Here is a 15334-nt window from a genome sequence, read left to right on the forward strand (position 1 = left end):
TATTACGTGTTTATATATGTTGGAAGCCACCCAGAGTGACTAGGGCAACCCAGTCAGATGGGTGGGTTGTTGTTGTTGTTGAATAGGGCATCCCTATTTTCATTGGAGAAATGTTGGAGGGTATGCAGTGCATATATTACTGACCTCAATGCGCCAATGCTCAGAGTTGGTTTAAGGCAGCTGCCTATCCTTAGATATAGCACACAACGCAATTTGGGAAGTGTGATGCAGCTCTCTTTTAATTAAACTCCCTCTCCTTAAAAAAATAAGCACAACATTTTTTGTTTCCATCTAGGGTGAGCAGGTTGGTCTTCATTACGTGAGCGCTGTGATCTTGAGAGCTTTAATTTTGGCTCTGCAAAGTGTTTTGGTGTGTTTTGTTTGTTGTTTAGAAAGGCACTTTAATCAAGCCGGCTTTCAACCTATTTTAATATTCGTTGTCAGTCTCTTTTGATCTTCCAGACTGAAATTCACGTGGCTGCCCTGGCCAGAATTTCTCGCTTTATTTGGAGAACAGGAAAAGCGAGTAAGTGCCAGAGGGAAGAAAAAGACTTCTCTATATGTTGCAGGTTGCCGGTGCAATTTTTTTCGGCGCACTATATTTTGATCACCATTCGAGGATGTTTGTAATCTGCTTTATCTGATCTGCGCAACCAACTGAAGCCTTCAAGTTCAATCAGATCTGGCAAATGAAAACCAGAATGCTTTGAAGGGGATCCATGTAAATATCAATATTAATGGTATGCGGGTCTCTCTGAACTGTAGGCTGCTTATCTGCATAAGAAGGAGGGCGTATTTGTGTGTGTGTGTGTGTTTTGGCTGGAATGTGTACAAAACAACATTCTTTAATTAACCTGATTGATATTTCTCTCCGTTTCTAGTGGTGGGAAAACACAGCAGCTCTGATCTGAAGTGCAGTGCCTACTCTTTGGCACATTGATTTATTTACTCTATTTATAATCCACCTTTCCTTCGAGGAACTCAAGGCAGCTTACATAGTCTCCATCAGTCCATCCCCCATCGAGAGCCAGTGTGGTGTAGTGGTTAAGAGCGGTAGACTCGTAATCTGGTGAACCGGGTTCGCGTCTCCGCTCCTCCACATGCAGCTGCTGGGTGACCTTGGGCTAGTCACACTTCTCTGAAGCCTCTCAGCCTCACTCACCTCACAGAGTGTTTGTTGTGGGGGAGGAAGGGAAAGGAGAATGTTAGCTGCTTTGAGACTCCTTCGGGTAGTGATAAAGCGGGATATCAAATCCAAGCTCTTCTTCTTCTTAATTTATCATCACACCAACCGTTTGAGGTAGGTACAGCTGACAGATGATGACTGGCCCAAGGCCACCCCCTGTGAGTTTCATGACAGAGTGGGCTTTTGAACCCAGATCTTCTAGATCCCAGTCTTACATTCTAAGCACTACACCACACTGGCTTCCCCCAAGAGTCAAAAAGGTGCAGATCCGTTTTCTTAATCTGAGAAGGACAATCCACTTAATTTTGCCATTCCAGGATCCTATCTCCAGCCTAGGTCCCAGTCCAATGTTTCCCAAACTTAGGTCTCCACCTGTTTTTGGACTACAACTGACCAGTGGTTAGGGATGATGGGAGTTGTAGTCCAAAAACAGCTGGAGACACAAGTTTGGGAAACACTGTTCTAGTCCAACACTCTTAACCGCTCCCTCTAAGGCTAGTGGTGGAACATGTATGTAGCTGTGGAATGTTCCTTCCAATGGGTGCCTCTAGAAGATCAACCAGCACATGCCTTGCAAGGGCTCCTTTCGCCATGTGGGGACTGAATGCACCTTTCAACTGATTTATTGATATCATTTCCCCCCCCAAAAAATCCCCCTACTGCCAAAAAGCCAAATAACAGGCAGCTGCAATATAAAATACTGTCACATAACAGCCGAATTAAAAGTAATAACGCAGGTTGACTTCCACTCTCAAACCATTAACCCCATCTGACCAAATAACAGCTGAAATAAATCTAAAACATACTCTTTGTAATAAGGCATTTATCAACGTGATTTATAAAACGTTCAAACATCCAGACGGTATAGTCTAATGAATTAAAAAGAAACCGTGGGGGAAGCTATGAGTGAAGAGGAAGGAGAAGAGGGAGAAAGGGAAAATCTCCCAGGAAGGAAGTTCAAGAGCTGTTTTGCAGATTAAGCGTTGCCTCTCCACCATGCGTTAAACGATGTAGGTGATGCTCTCTGCACACGATTGCTGCATCCACAACCTGATATTCTCAGCTGAGCAGAGAGATCATGATTCGACTTAAGGAAGGAGGTGGTAACGGCCACCTGTGTTGTGCCAGGAAGTAATAGAGCATGGTAGGGCCTTTTCACTCCCTTCTTCCTTTCATAATACTTGGACTGGCTAAGGAAGACTTGACACCTTAATGACAAAGATGATGTGAATCATCATCACTGGCAATGGGATAACATATGCACGGTAAAATAAACAGATTTCAGACTCCTCTGTCATTATTTTTACAGCCTTCTGAGCCTCGTGGGATATAAATGCTCCCCACTGATGTTCAGAGGAAATCATCTTGGTCCCATCCCCAGTATTGAGCTGAGTATTGAGAGTCCACTGTTTAATCAATCTTCTATTCATTGCATTGCTGGGGTGGGGGGGGGAGGGAGATAGCGCATGTTGCAGCAGAAAACCACCACAATAATTAAGGGAGTGTTTTTTTAAGGAATCAGCTGATCTGACATTAAGGTCTTATCTTCAGGTGTATACACATTACACTGAGTAATAGGGTAAGACTTTCATTACTCAGCAGGTCTTTCAAATTAGGAGATGCTATCTCCTCCTCTTAAGGACAGAAGCGATTCCCCACAGCAGAGACATGCTTAACATCATTTCCCTTTTCTTTCTTTTGCATCAAGGCAGATATGTTTGCTATATACTCTGGACAACTTTGTCAGCTTTCTCTGAAGTGTCACACATCTCACTTCCTGCTTTTTGTAACGATGATGCGTAGCAGGGGTGCCAAATTGAATACAATATTGAGAGGGCCCCACATAACTGATCACAAGACGCAGCACACACCCGCCATTTGAATGGCAATGCCCATCAACTTTGCAGGAGGGGCCCCCTTGAATATTTTATGGGGGGCAAAGAGACCTTAGCCTCTAGGACAGAGCTTTCCAAACTTTTCATGTTGCGTGGCAAGGTCCCAAACCCTCCCAGGAAGTTGAATAAAGACACAACCGCCAAACCTTACAAAGTTGTGACAATTGCTACAAGGTAGGCGAAGAAACCAAAAGGCCGGTGCCAATTTGCCAAGTGGAAAAATTCCTACCAGGCCCCTTGGACAGCCAAGGCGACCAACCAAGGTCCATAGCAAGGTCAAGAAATAAAAGAGCCTAACCTAAGGGAGGGTGGGAGGGAGAACTGGCCGAGCAGGGAGAAAACAGGGGTGAGTCTTTGGCCGTGGGCAGTTTAAATAGCCCACGCCATGCCCCCAGACCATCTGAATTGGACAGCCTAAGGGTGATGTGGCTGAGGACCATTCAATGGCACAGGGGTGATCCCACCCTGCGCACGTGGGGAGGGCTTGCTCCCAGCCCACAACCACATCTCCCTGGGAACGGGAAATGGTTTTGGTGACACACTTTTTAGACATACAGACATACCTCGGGTTACAGATGCTTCAGGTTGTGCGTTTTTGGGTTACAAACGTACCGAAACCTGGAAGTACCAGAATGGGTTACTTCCGGGTTTCAGCGCTCGCGCATGCACAGAAGCAGTAAATCGCGCTTTGCGCATGCGCTGAATCGCAGCCTGCGCATGTGCAGACGCGGTGCTGCGGGTTGCGGATGCTGCGGGTTGAGAACGTGCCTCCCGCACGGATCACGTTCGCAACCCGAGCATCCACTGTACATCATTTTACTAGCAAACAAGGGAAGTTGAACTAACCCCTTTCCAGCCCTGGAAGGAACACTGGGAGTGTTTGCGCAACACACTTACACACTGCAGTTGACACACTAACATGTCGTGACACAGTTTGAAAAGTTCTATCCTAGGAGTTGGCTCCCAGGGTACATTTGTATAGTGCTTGCCTGGGCTTAAAGCTGTTGACCCTTGTCATCATCGGCTTGTAGAGTTGGAGGGGGTCTCGTAGACCAGTGCTCTGTGTGATGGCACCAGGTATGTTTCTCCGGGGAGAGCATTCTACAGATGGGAAACCACCACTCAGAAACCACCGTGGTCGTGTATCAGAGAAACTCTCAGAGCTTAGTGTTGCTTTGGGTGAGTTATCGAATTCCTGACTTTCCATTCATATCTAAGAAGTAAATAATAATAATAAATTTAATTTATACCCCACCCTCCCCGGCCAGAGCCAGGCTCAGGGTGGCTAACACCAATAAAATTTCAGTAAAAACATAAAACAAAAAATTAAAAATAAAATACAGGTTAAAATGCAATTTAAAATGCAGCCTCATTTTAAAAGTCAAAACCATAAGGGGAGGGAAACATAAGGGTCAGACTGAGTCCAAACCAAAGGCCCGGCGGAACAGCTCTGTCTTGCAGGCCCTGCAGAAAGATGTCAAGTCCCGCAGGGCCCTAGTCTCTTGTGACAGAGCGTTCCACGAAGTCGGGGCCAGTACTGAAAAGGCCCTGGCCCTAATTGAGACCAACCCAACCACCTTGTGACTTTGGACCTCCAAAGCTAAGGATTCCAATGACAGTGGACAGAGATTGTTGGATACTGCCCATAGAAAGCTGATCTCTGTCACAAAGCATAGTAAGTTAAACCTCAGAGAAGTTTAACATGCCACAGGACCAATTACTAAGGGGAGGGCATAGAATTGACAGCTTGCTTTGGAGGCAGGCAATGGCAGGGAAGCTGGATAGTGGCCATATGTTGTACGTCAAGCCAACTGTCAATATTATCTACCCTCATTTGTAGTAGGACTCCAGAGTTTCAGACAGAGGTTTTTCCCTCAAGCCTCCTGGAGATACCAGGGACTGAACCTGGGATATTTTCTATAAAAATACAGAGCGACAGACCTTTAACTACTTTATGGCACTGCTCTAACAATTAGTTCAAAATCTCTAAAATAGATAAAATACATGCTGGATCCACTATTTCCTCTGGCATCCTCTGTATCTTTGCAGGGATAAATTCCAGCAGAGAGTCCTGTGGTACCTTGAAGGCTAACACATTCATTCTAGGCAAAGGCTTTTGTGAACCCTATCAGATCCATGACATTTTATACAGAAATATAGATATAAAGAAGGTTACCAAAAAAAAAAAAAAAGTGCTGCTGTCTGGTAGCTAGGCATAGCCATCCAAATAATTTCCCAACTGGATTCTGTTCAAGAGACATGAGTTAAGCAAAGGTTATTTTTTAGTGTGTGTGTTTTTTTTAAGAGTCACATTTTCACTCCAGATTTCTGTTTTTACTGGCCAGATTGAGGTATTTAAAACTGACTTTCCAGTTCAGGTCTGGATTTAAATGCCAGCCTTTTGACAATAGTGATATTGTGCATAGATAACGGAGTCAGAAGAATGAGCCTTTGAGAAGTTTCCTTCTCTCTCTCTCTCTCTCTCGCTCGCTCGCTCGCTTTTGGATGGCTAAAAAACACCACTATAAGGTTTGTTTTGCTTTCAAAATTGGGAAGAGGACCAAGTTGGAACCGCAATGCAGACAGGAGTGGGGCAAAAGGCCCCGTAGCATAAATTCCAGGAAATGGGCTGTATGTATAAGAACATAATTAAAAGATATTGCAGTGATATCAGGATTCTATATAAGGAATTATTAGATCAGGAAGGATAGGACCTTGATAAGATATTCAAAGGATCCACAAACATCCTTTTTAAAAAGAAAGTTTATCAAATACAGTGGTACCTTGGTTCTCAAAAGCCTTGATACTCAAACACCTTGGTTCCCAAACTCCGAAAATTCGGAAGTAAGTGTTCCGGTTTTTGAACATTTTTCGGAAGCTGAACATCCAATGCAGCTGTCAACTATTTTTTCTGGGGTGCCTGCACCAATCAGAAGCTGTGCCTTGGTTTTCAAACATTTTGGAAGTCAAATGGACTTCTGGAACGGATTAAGTTTGCCGCTTTTGTTTTTGCTATTTATTTTGTATTTTGTTTTTGAGGCTTTTTTGTTTGATTTGTTTTTGTGACTGTGTAGAACCCAGTTCAGCTACTGATTGATTGATTGATTGTGTGACTGCGGAAATGGATAAAAGCCCCCCGTCCAAACAATGACTATCATCAGTGCAGGTAAGAAAAAAAAACAATTTTAATTTTTATCATCTACAATACTGTCTTATTTTTTATAGTATAGTACAATGATTATTACTTTCATTTTATGGACCAGTGGTCTTGTTAGATAGTAAAATTCATGTTAAATTGCTGTTTTAGGGGTTGTTTTCAAAAGTGTGGAAAGGATTAATCAGTTTTTCATTACTTTCTATGGGAAAGCATGCCTTGCTTTTGGAACGCTTTGGTTTTGGAACGGACTTCCAGAACGGATTAAGTTTGAGAACCAAAGTACCACTGTAACTGTGATATCTGTAACTATGCATCTTCTGTGGCCAAGTACACCCTTCCACAGAGTGGACAAAATCAAATATTGTTTGTTTTTAATCATGCAGTATTTAATTATATAGAGGGAGAACATCTGCCGTGCATGCGGAACGTCTTATGCTCAGTCTCTGGTATCCCCATAGAGGGTTCGGAATATCCCCTATCTGAAACTGTAATGGTTCTAGGGGTTGCTCGTGCGTAAACCGGCGCCACACCTGGCTGGGTTGCCTGAGTGAACCTTTTCTGCCTGGACAGCCACTCGCCCATGGCTGTCTCAATCGCTGGCAGAATCCGTCAGTGGGTGTTTCTTGAACTTCTTCCAGCAAAGAAGCTCTTTGACGCCTAGTCTCCGCCTACTCTCCCTGCGCGGAAGCCTTCTGCGCAAGAAGGGTGTGGGCAGCGGAGGACCCGTGCTCTCCCCGCTGGTCCCCGGCGAGGAGTCATGGGACCGCCTCGCCGATTCCCCCATCTGCCCCCCTTCTCCACTGGTGCTACGCTGATTCCCTTCCCCAGAAGATGGGCTGCCTCTCCCCATCCCGGGACGCTCTCTGGAATCCCCCTGGAGCCCGCTCTCTCCCTCTGGCCCTGATGGCAGTTCCCTGACAGAAACCCTGGGGAATTGCTGCCAGTCAGCGTATACAATACTGAGCTAGATGGACCAGTGGTCTGACTCTGCATAAGGCAGCTTCCTATATTCCTAATGCAGTTCCTTTCCCCCGGGCAAATCAGCACGATTGCCACCTTTTCCATTTAGGCCAGTACAGTGGTACCTCGCAAGACGAATGCCTCACAAGATGAAAAACGCGCAAGACGAAAGAGTTTTCTGTTTTTTGAGTCGTTCTGCAAGACGAATTTCCCTATGGGCTTGCTTCGCAAGACAAAACATCTTGCGAGTTCTTGCGAGTTTGTTTCCTTTTTCTTAAAGCCGCTAAGCCGTTAATAGCCGCTAAGCCGCTAATAGCCGCTAAGCCGCTAATAGCCGTGCTTCGCAAGACGAAAAAACTGCAAGACGAAGAGACTCGTGGAACGGATTAATTTCGTCTTGCGAGGCACCACTGTATTCTCTATTCTGCCTGGCAGTGAGTTTCTAAGGTTTCAAGAAGAGTTCCTATCCATCACCTGTTACCTGATCTTTTCCTCAAGGGATTAGAAGCTGGTACCTGTGTGTGCTCTAGACCGAGGGGTGGGCTTTAGGTAGAGTTGCCATATTTGAAAAAGTGAAAATCAGGACACAAAAGTTCTTGATTGCCAACATCTTCATGGATTGCCATACATGCGGATTTTCCCGGACAATTTACACCCAGACACTGTTTAGGACTGCCAAATTCTGGGAGATTTAGGACGTATGGCAAGCCTACTTTAGGCCCAGGGGCCAAATGTGCCACTCTGGGCCTTTGTACCCCACCCTCAGGACCTTCCCTGGATCACACCCAAAGAGTCCTGCTCCGTGTCCCCCCTGCTCGTTTTTGCCTGGCTGGAAAGTGCCTTTCACCTGTTATAGCAACTTGGTGGAGAGGGGTGCATGGCTATGTAGAAACCTCCTGCTTTTGCATGGCTGCAGTATGGCCTACAGGTAAGAACCATGCAGAGTGCCCTGTTCACCTTTGCCTCTGAATCCGCACACGACCAGCATTTGGCTCCAGTAAAGTTCCCTGTGAAGGAAATGCAGCTTTTGGGCTAAATATGGTTCACCACAAGCCCAGACTCTATCTGGTCCCTCCTGTTCCTTCTGTTAAAGAGAACTGCCCCCTTGAGGCCAAGCACTGGCACCTGTGTGAAGAACAGACCACTCCCTCACTGGCCGGCTTGACCCAGTAGCTAGCATTATTGGGATATTTTTGGGGGGCATAGCAAAAGATGTGTGGCTCCAGGGTTAAGAGGACCCTGGACTACGTGCCCTCTGGTGAGCTCCCTCCTCCATCACTGAAGGCTTAACTGGAAGCAGGGCCTGAAGCTAGGTCCAGGAGCCACCATTTAAATTCCCCTTAATGCCCCCAATATAGGATAACTCCAGGGCATTGTGGGAAATTTAGTGCAAGGGCCATAGCTCAGTGGCAGAGCATCTGCACTGCATGCAGAAAGTCCCAGATTCCATCTAGGTAGGACTTGATGAAGACGAGTTTGGATTTGATATCCCGCTTTATCACTACCCGAAGGAGTCTCAAAGCAGCTAACATTCTCCTTTCCCTTCCTCCCTCACAACAAACACTCTGTGAGGTGTGTGAGGCTGAGAGACTTCAGAGAAGTGTGACTAGCCCAAGGTCACCCAGCAGCTGCATGTGGAGGAGCCGAGACGCGAACCCGGTTCACCAGATTACGAGACTACCGCTCTTAACCACTACACCACACTGGCTCACTTGGGGCTGAAGTGTTCAGGATTGTGTTATGGGTTCTAAGTGTCAGCCTTGTTTGTATCTGCGTCTTGGGTTTTCAGGCGATTATTTCCCTATTTCATATTTATGCAATTATCATAATAATTAACATCCTATGCCCTTTTAAAATGTGGCTCTTTCTTTGGGGGGGGGGTGTTACTGGGTTGTTGTTTTTATTTTGATTTTATAGATGATAGATAGATAGATGATAGATAGGTGATTTGTTATTGTTTAGTCATTTAGTCGTGTCCGACTCTTCGTGACCCCATGGACCAGAGCACGCCAGGCACTTCTGTCTTCCACTGCCTCCCGCAGTTTGGTCAGACTCGTGCTGGTAACTTCGAGAACACTGTCCAACCATCTCATTCTCTGTCATCCCCTTCTCCTTGTGCCCTCCATCTTTCCCAACATCAGGGTCTTTTCCAGGGAGTCTTCTCTTCTCATGAGATGGCCAAAGTATAGGAGCCTCAGCTTCACGATCTGTCCTTCCAGTAAGAGATAGGTGATAGATAGATAGATAAAGGGTTTTATGTTGATCTTTTATGTGAACCGCCCTGAGATCTCTGGGTATAGGGTGGTAGATAAATTCTAATGATGATAATGTTGATGATGTTGATGGTGATGATGCAAGGAACCATAATGAACAATGTGGCCATTTGCACTCACCAAACTTCACCATTCTCTTGGCTTTGCCAGCTGCAAAAGCATCAACCCCTCAACTTCCTTAAGCAAAGCCATAACAAATTTTGTGACAGTTTATCGGTTTCCATAACATCAATTACGTCCACAGCAACAGCACCTGAAAATCTATGCAGAGAATAAACTACAAACTCAATTCTGTCATTAAAACCTGTTGATCTGAATGCAGCAAAGCTTCTGGAACTGTCTGGTCCCAGCTTGGGGAAGGGGCATTGCTCAGTCATAGAGCATCTCTTTGCCTGTAGAAATACCTGAGTTTAATCCCTGACATGTCAATAGGGTTGTCTGAAATCCAGGATAGTCACTGCCAGTCAAAGTAGGCTATACTGAGCTAGCTAGACCAATGGTCTGACTTGCTGCTTTCTGGGTTTCCTATTTGCATTAAAGCCACAAACTGTGAAGTCCTCCAAACATGGATGCATAGCTATGCTTTGGTGGTTGAAACCCCACACCCCATGAACCTGATGCCTTTACAGTTACCGTACAAAAGCGACATTGACACCTTTATGGATTTGAATGACCACTCTCGAATTTCTTCTTTGGTGACGGGAGCTCCAGAAGGCACAACTTTTTTTAAAAAAAATAAAATCATTATTTTTGTCCAAGTTGAGGTAAGTTGAGTTGAGTTGGCGGCTAGAATTGGGGGCGGCATGGTGGTGGTGGGGGCTTGCTTTGGGACACAATCGCTGCATTATATGAAACAGCAGTCAAGTGGACCAGACAGGTGCTTGCTGCTTGTTTTATTGCGGTCGCTGGGCAGCACGTCTAAGGTTTGCTAGATGTTAAAAAATAAAGTGGAAAAAAACCCAACCAACTCATGGTGGATGTAATTTTACCATGCTGAGGAAACATGTATTTATGACGCAGTCTCCTAATATAAACGCTTGGATAGTGCTGCTAAATGAAGAGAGATTGAATGTTTTCCCCTGATTGCCATATTTTCTGCCCCACTTAATTTCATTCTGGGTCCCGCCGATGACTGCAGGGGGAAAAAGAGTCGTCTGCCTCCCCCTCCCCCCCCAAACGAGCAAAGCTTTTCTTGCACGGCTACAGCTGCAGCTAGACTATCTGCAGGCTGACATACAGGACTGATGTACAGCACTGAGACAGCCTTTCATCCTTCCCTCTGTGTGGCTTTCCCTGCTTGTATGTATTTGTCTCTGTATATGTTGGCAATCTCTTGGAATACTGACTCTGCTGACTGGTATGTGGAACCTTGAAGAAAGTCATTGTTTTTGCTGTAATTCTGACTCCCATCTGGGAGAGCTGGAAACTCGGCTTTCGGTTACCCAAAACTGTAGCAATATCAAGCAACCTAGCAACTGAGGCTTTTAAATGAATAAAACAGATATGTATGTTACCTAATAGCTTGAGTCTCAAAAGCCATTAAATTTACATCATACTTTATCACATTACAAATTGTAATAGTCCAGAATCACTGTTTTGCAAGAAGCCACAGACTTGGATTAAATACATCTAACCTTTGTTAGTTTTCTGTCGTTTTAAAAAAAGAAAAAAAAATGTATAGATTAATATTGCAGCTGCAGCAATAAAGAATTTTTAAAGAAATCTGTTGGTTTTTTTTCTTGCTGTCTTTTTCAGAGAATGATTCACAATCCAGCTCAGCCTTGATATATGAAATTAAACCTATTTAATCCTAATTTAGCCTAGTTCACGCGTGATCGTCTCTCCTAGAATGATGCCAGGCAGCAGGCTACCACAGCTCAAATTTATGGTGATAAAACTTGTGGAAGGGCTATAGCTTTGTGGCAGAGCAACTGAAGTTTTATCCCTGGTATCTCCCTTGCCTGAAAGCTTGGTTTCACAGCAAAATACCCGATTGGCACTTGCTGCACACATGAATATCACAACTGCTTCATTAGAGTCCCCTCATGTTCATAGCAGTGGTTCTTTGCAGGTATGAGAACATTAAGGAAATTTGCTACCTAGTCATGAAACTTAAACCACTCTCCATCTGGAATGATTTCTGACTGCTTCCCTTTTCAACCAAAGGCAGCTTCACCCCAATCAGAGACCAGCCCTATCAGACTACTCAATTCAGCCCTGAGGCCTGGTTTGTAAATGCATACACATGCCTAGGTTTTTCAGCACCTCATTACTTCATGGGGGCTTGCAGCTGAAAATCTGAACGCCCCTCCATTGAAAAGTATTGCAAGTGAGGTTGCATAAGGCAATGTGGAAGTTCTCTTTGGAGGGTTTAATTTGAGAACGTAGAAAGGTCCCTACAGGATCAGAGCAGAGGACCTGCATCACAGTGGTCAAACAGATGTCTATGGGGTCCCCAATCAGTGTCTGTGGCCACAGACCTTTGAGTCCAGACCCAATTCAGGTTATTTTTCAGTTACCATTTGCAAACATTTTAAAGAGACGCAGAAGTGCTTATGTCCTTTTGCTCTAAGGTTGCAGTTCAAAGGACCTGTCACAAGATATCGTCCATTTTGTTTGTCATTGTCTTTTCAACAATGTCAGGCCTTTCAACAATTTCACCACGATCAACGAACTTCGGCTGTGCAAAAGTGAGCACTTGAAAAAAGATTCATGCTTTCCATTAAAGGCTATTCTAAATATTGCAATTGTGCTTTACCAGGCAGTCATCATAAATTGTGGCAGCTTCCCTAGTTTGGTTTCTAGTCCACTGAGCCTTTTCAATCTGCCAGTATAGTCCAGTCCCAAAGGATTTCTTTCAAGCTACAATCACTGCGCAAGACAGTTTCCCCTTTTTATTCCATTAATATTGGTAATAATCATTCATGAATTTTAATATAAGAATAATGAAATTTAGGAGAAGGGGAAAAAAACACTTCATACTCATTCATTGTTTTCCTGAGTGCAGAGCAAAGGGAAAACAACAACAAAAATTGAACAGCCGCCCTTTCTCTTTCTACTGCTCTTTTTTCTTTTGGTTTTTCTGAGATGGCTAAACTAGGCATGACTCAAAAGGTCCCCCCCCCCATTACCTTTGATTTCAAAACTTAGAGCTAAACATTCATCAGCCTCCAATTATTAATAAAACTATATTTATTTTACTTTTTATTTATGAAACAATGATAGTACCACGCATCTTTCAGTTTGTACATCAGTTGCTAGAGATGGGGATTACAATCAGATGGTCCGTAGGAGGCATGAGTACTGATAGTGATCCCCACCCAGTTTGTGATGTTTCAGAAAGATCTGCAATGGCAGAGGAGGCAGAAAATACTTCAGAATACTACAATGTACCCTATGAATTTCACATTCTCTCCTAATGTGCCAGAGGACCCCTATTGTGTTCATTTTTATTCACAGAATTCAAAAAACCAGACCAACTACCTACAAAATTATCTTTTTTTGATTGCCTGCTGGGTATCTGAAGCTTTGGGATCAGCTTCTCCACTAATGTCAGATACCTTACCTTATGCTATCAATAATAAGCTGTCACTCCTTTATGTCCCTCCAAGGCTTTGATAGGGTGAGGCATGCTACTATTAGAAGATGCTCCACCAGAACATTGCTTTGCACTTCTCTGTTCTTGCCTGGATAAACAGACAGCAGGGCCTTTTTGGGGGGGTGAGAATGGAGGTGTGGAAGTTCTGTCCAAGGGCTGACGTAACATTCTATGCATTTCATCAAAAGCACAATTCCAAGAACTTCCAGCCCTTGGACAGGACAGCCACATGGGGTCCTGAAAGCCATCTGCATTGGCTCCCAGTACGTTTCCGAGCACAATTCAAAGTGTTGGTGCTGACTTTTTAAGGCCTAAACAGCCTCGGTCCAGTATACCTGAAGGAGCATCTCCACCCCCATCATCCAGCCCAGACACTGAGGTCCAGTGCCAAGGGCCTTCTGGCAGTTCCCTCATTGCGAGAAGTGAGGCTACAGGGAACCAGAAAGAGGGCCTTCTCGGTAGTGGCACCTGCCCTGTGGAACGCCCTCCCAGCAGATGTCAAGGAAATAAGCAGCTATCCTATTTTTAAAAGACATCTGAAGGCAGCCCTCTTTAGGGAAGTTTTTAATATTTAATGCTGTATTGTTTTTAACACTTGATTGGGAGCCACCCAGAGTGGCTGGGGAAACTCAGCCAGATGGGCGGGGTATAAATAAATTAATAATAATAATAATAATAATAATAATAATAATAATAATAATAATTCTGACCTTGGCACATCTCTCCCAGCCTTGGACATAACACTTCTGTCTTTTCAGGATTCAGCTTCAATTTGTAGATCCATATCCAATCCACCATTGCGTCCAAGCAGCAGCGTAGCACTCCAACCTCCTTCTCTAGTTGCTAACAGTGGTTTCAGGGGGACAAGATGGAATCCTACCAACTCCCATGGACCAAAAATGCCCCGCATAACTTTCTGGAAATGGCCCTGAAGGTAGGAGCCAAACCACTGAGGTTCAGAGTCCCTAGCACTCACTCACTTCCTTGAAGAGCTGCAGAAGGATTCTGTGGTCAAACGTACTGAAAGATGCCGAGAGGTCAAGGAGAGAGAGAGCAGGGTTACACTCCACCCTCGATACTTCTCAGGACAAATGTTATCAACCAGGGTGACCAAGCCAATTTCAGTGCCATGACTGGAACTGAAGTCAGAGTGAAGTGGATCCAGAAAATCAGTTTTCTCCAAAACTGGGCTGCCACCATCTTCTGAAACACCTTTCACAATAAAGGGGGTAGTTGATAGCAGGTGATAGTTATTTAACATATTTGGGTCCAGGGAGGCCCTCTTAATTACAGTGATGCAGCAGTCAAACTCTCAAACTAGAATGTTAACCAAAAATGTCATAGCTGGTTCCTTAAAACTCCTTTAGCTTGGCTGTGTATCTTCTGCAAATGCTATTCCCCAGTGCACTTAATGTATTTCGACAGGTACTGTATGGACATAAAATAGAAGGTGTTTAGATTGGTGCGTGCAATTGAGGAACACTGCAATTGATAGGAATCAGACAAGGGTTGCCTACCCTTTTATTCTGCTCCTTCAAATTGCCAGCTATTTCCCCATATATTTTTATTGCTTGTTCAGCAATAAAACCAGCTGTCTGGTGTCCTTTGCCTGCCTCTTTGAAGTATCATTTAACTTTTGATCTCATGTTAAAGTAATAATTAAGTTAAATTGAAAAACACGGTAAGATTTGCACCTATTAAGCAACAGCCAAATGTTCTGGTGATATTTCAGGGCAGTTTAGGGCAAAGGTAGCTGCTATTTTAAAAAAGCAATATGAAAATATGGGGCCCCTTTTATTAAGCACCTTCCAAGGACAGACATTGGCCCAACTTCCAAAGGGATCCTAGTTTATGTAAGTTAAGGAACTGAAGCAGATGTGTGTGACTCTGTGATTTCTAATTATGATCTTAAAGTGTCTCTAGTCAACGGTTACCCTGCAGCTGTAACTTTAAAAGGGATGACCAAAGATAAAATCTTTGCAAGGCAGGTTTTCTAATAAATAGATTAGTTACAATCATTTGGAATGATGAACTTAATTATCCAAGGTGGGAATGGAGCCATCCATAAAAAGATGGATGCCGAAACAGAGTTGGCTCAAGTAACCGTCACCCACCTGGGGAGATGGAGAGATAACCGAGATAGAAAGAGGCTGTGGGAACATATACAATAATTAAAAGAAGAGATCTGTTCCATTGCCAGGGACACTGGTCCAAATAATGACAAGGTCCAGTTGGAGTGATAGCATGTACAGTGGTACCTCAGGT

General features: G+C 44.2%; 1 protein-coding gene across 1 annotated transcript in view; it reads right to left on the reverse strand.

The window, feature by feature from the left end:
- AARD (alanine and arginine rich domain containing protein) overlaps positions 1-15334 on the reverse strand; it is a 603924-nt gene that overhangs the window by 340081 nt on the left and 248509 nt on the right. The window lies entirely within an intron of this gene.

The sequence above is a fragment of the Podarcis erhardii genome (genome assembly GCF_964252035.2).
Source record: "Podarcis erhardii genome assembly, chromosome: 8".
In the NCBI taxonomy this organism is placed as follows: domain Eukaryota; kingdom Metazoa; phylum Chordata; class Lepidosauria; order Squamata; family Lacertidae; genus Podarcis; species Podarcis erhardii.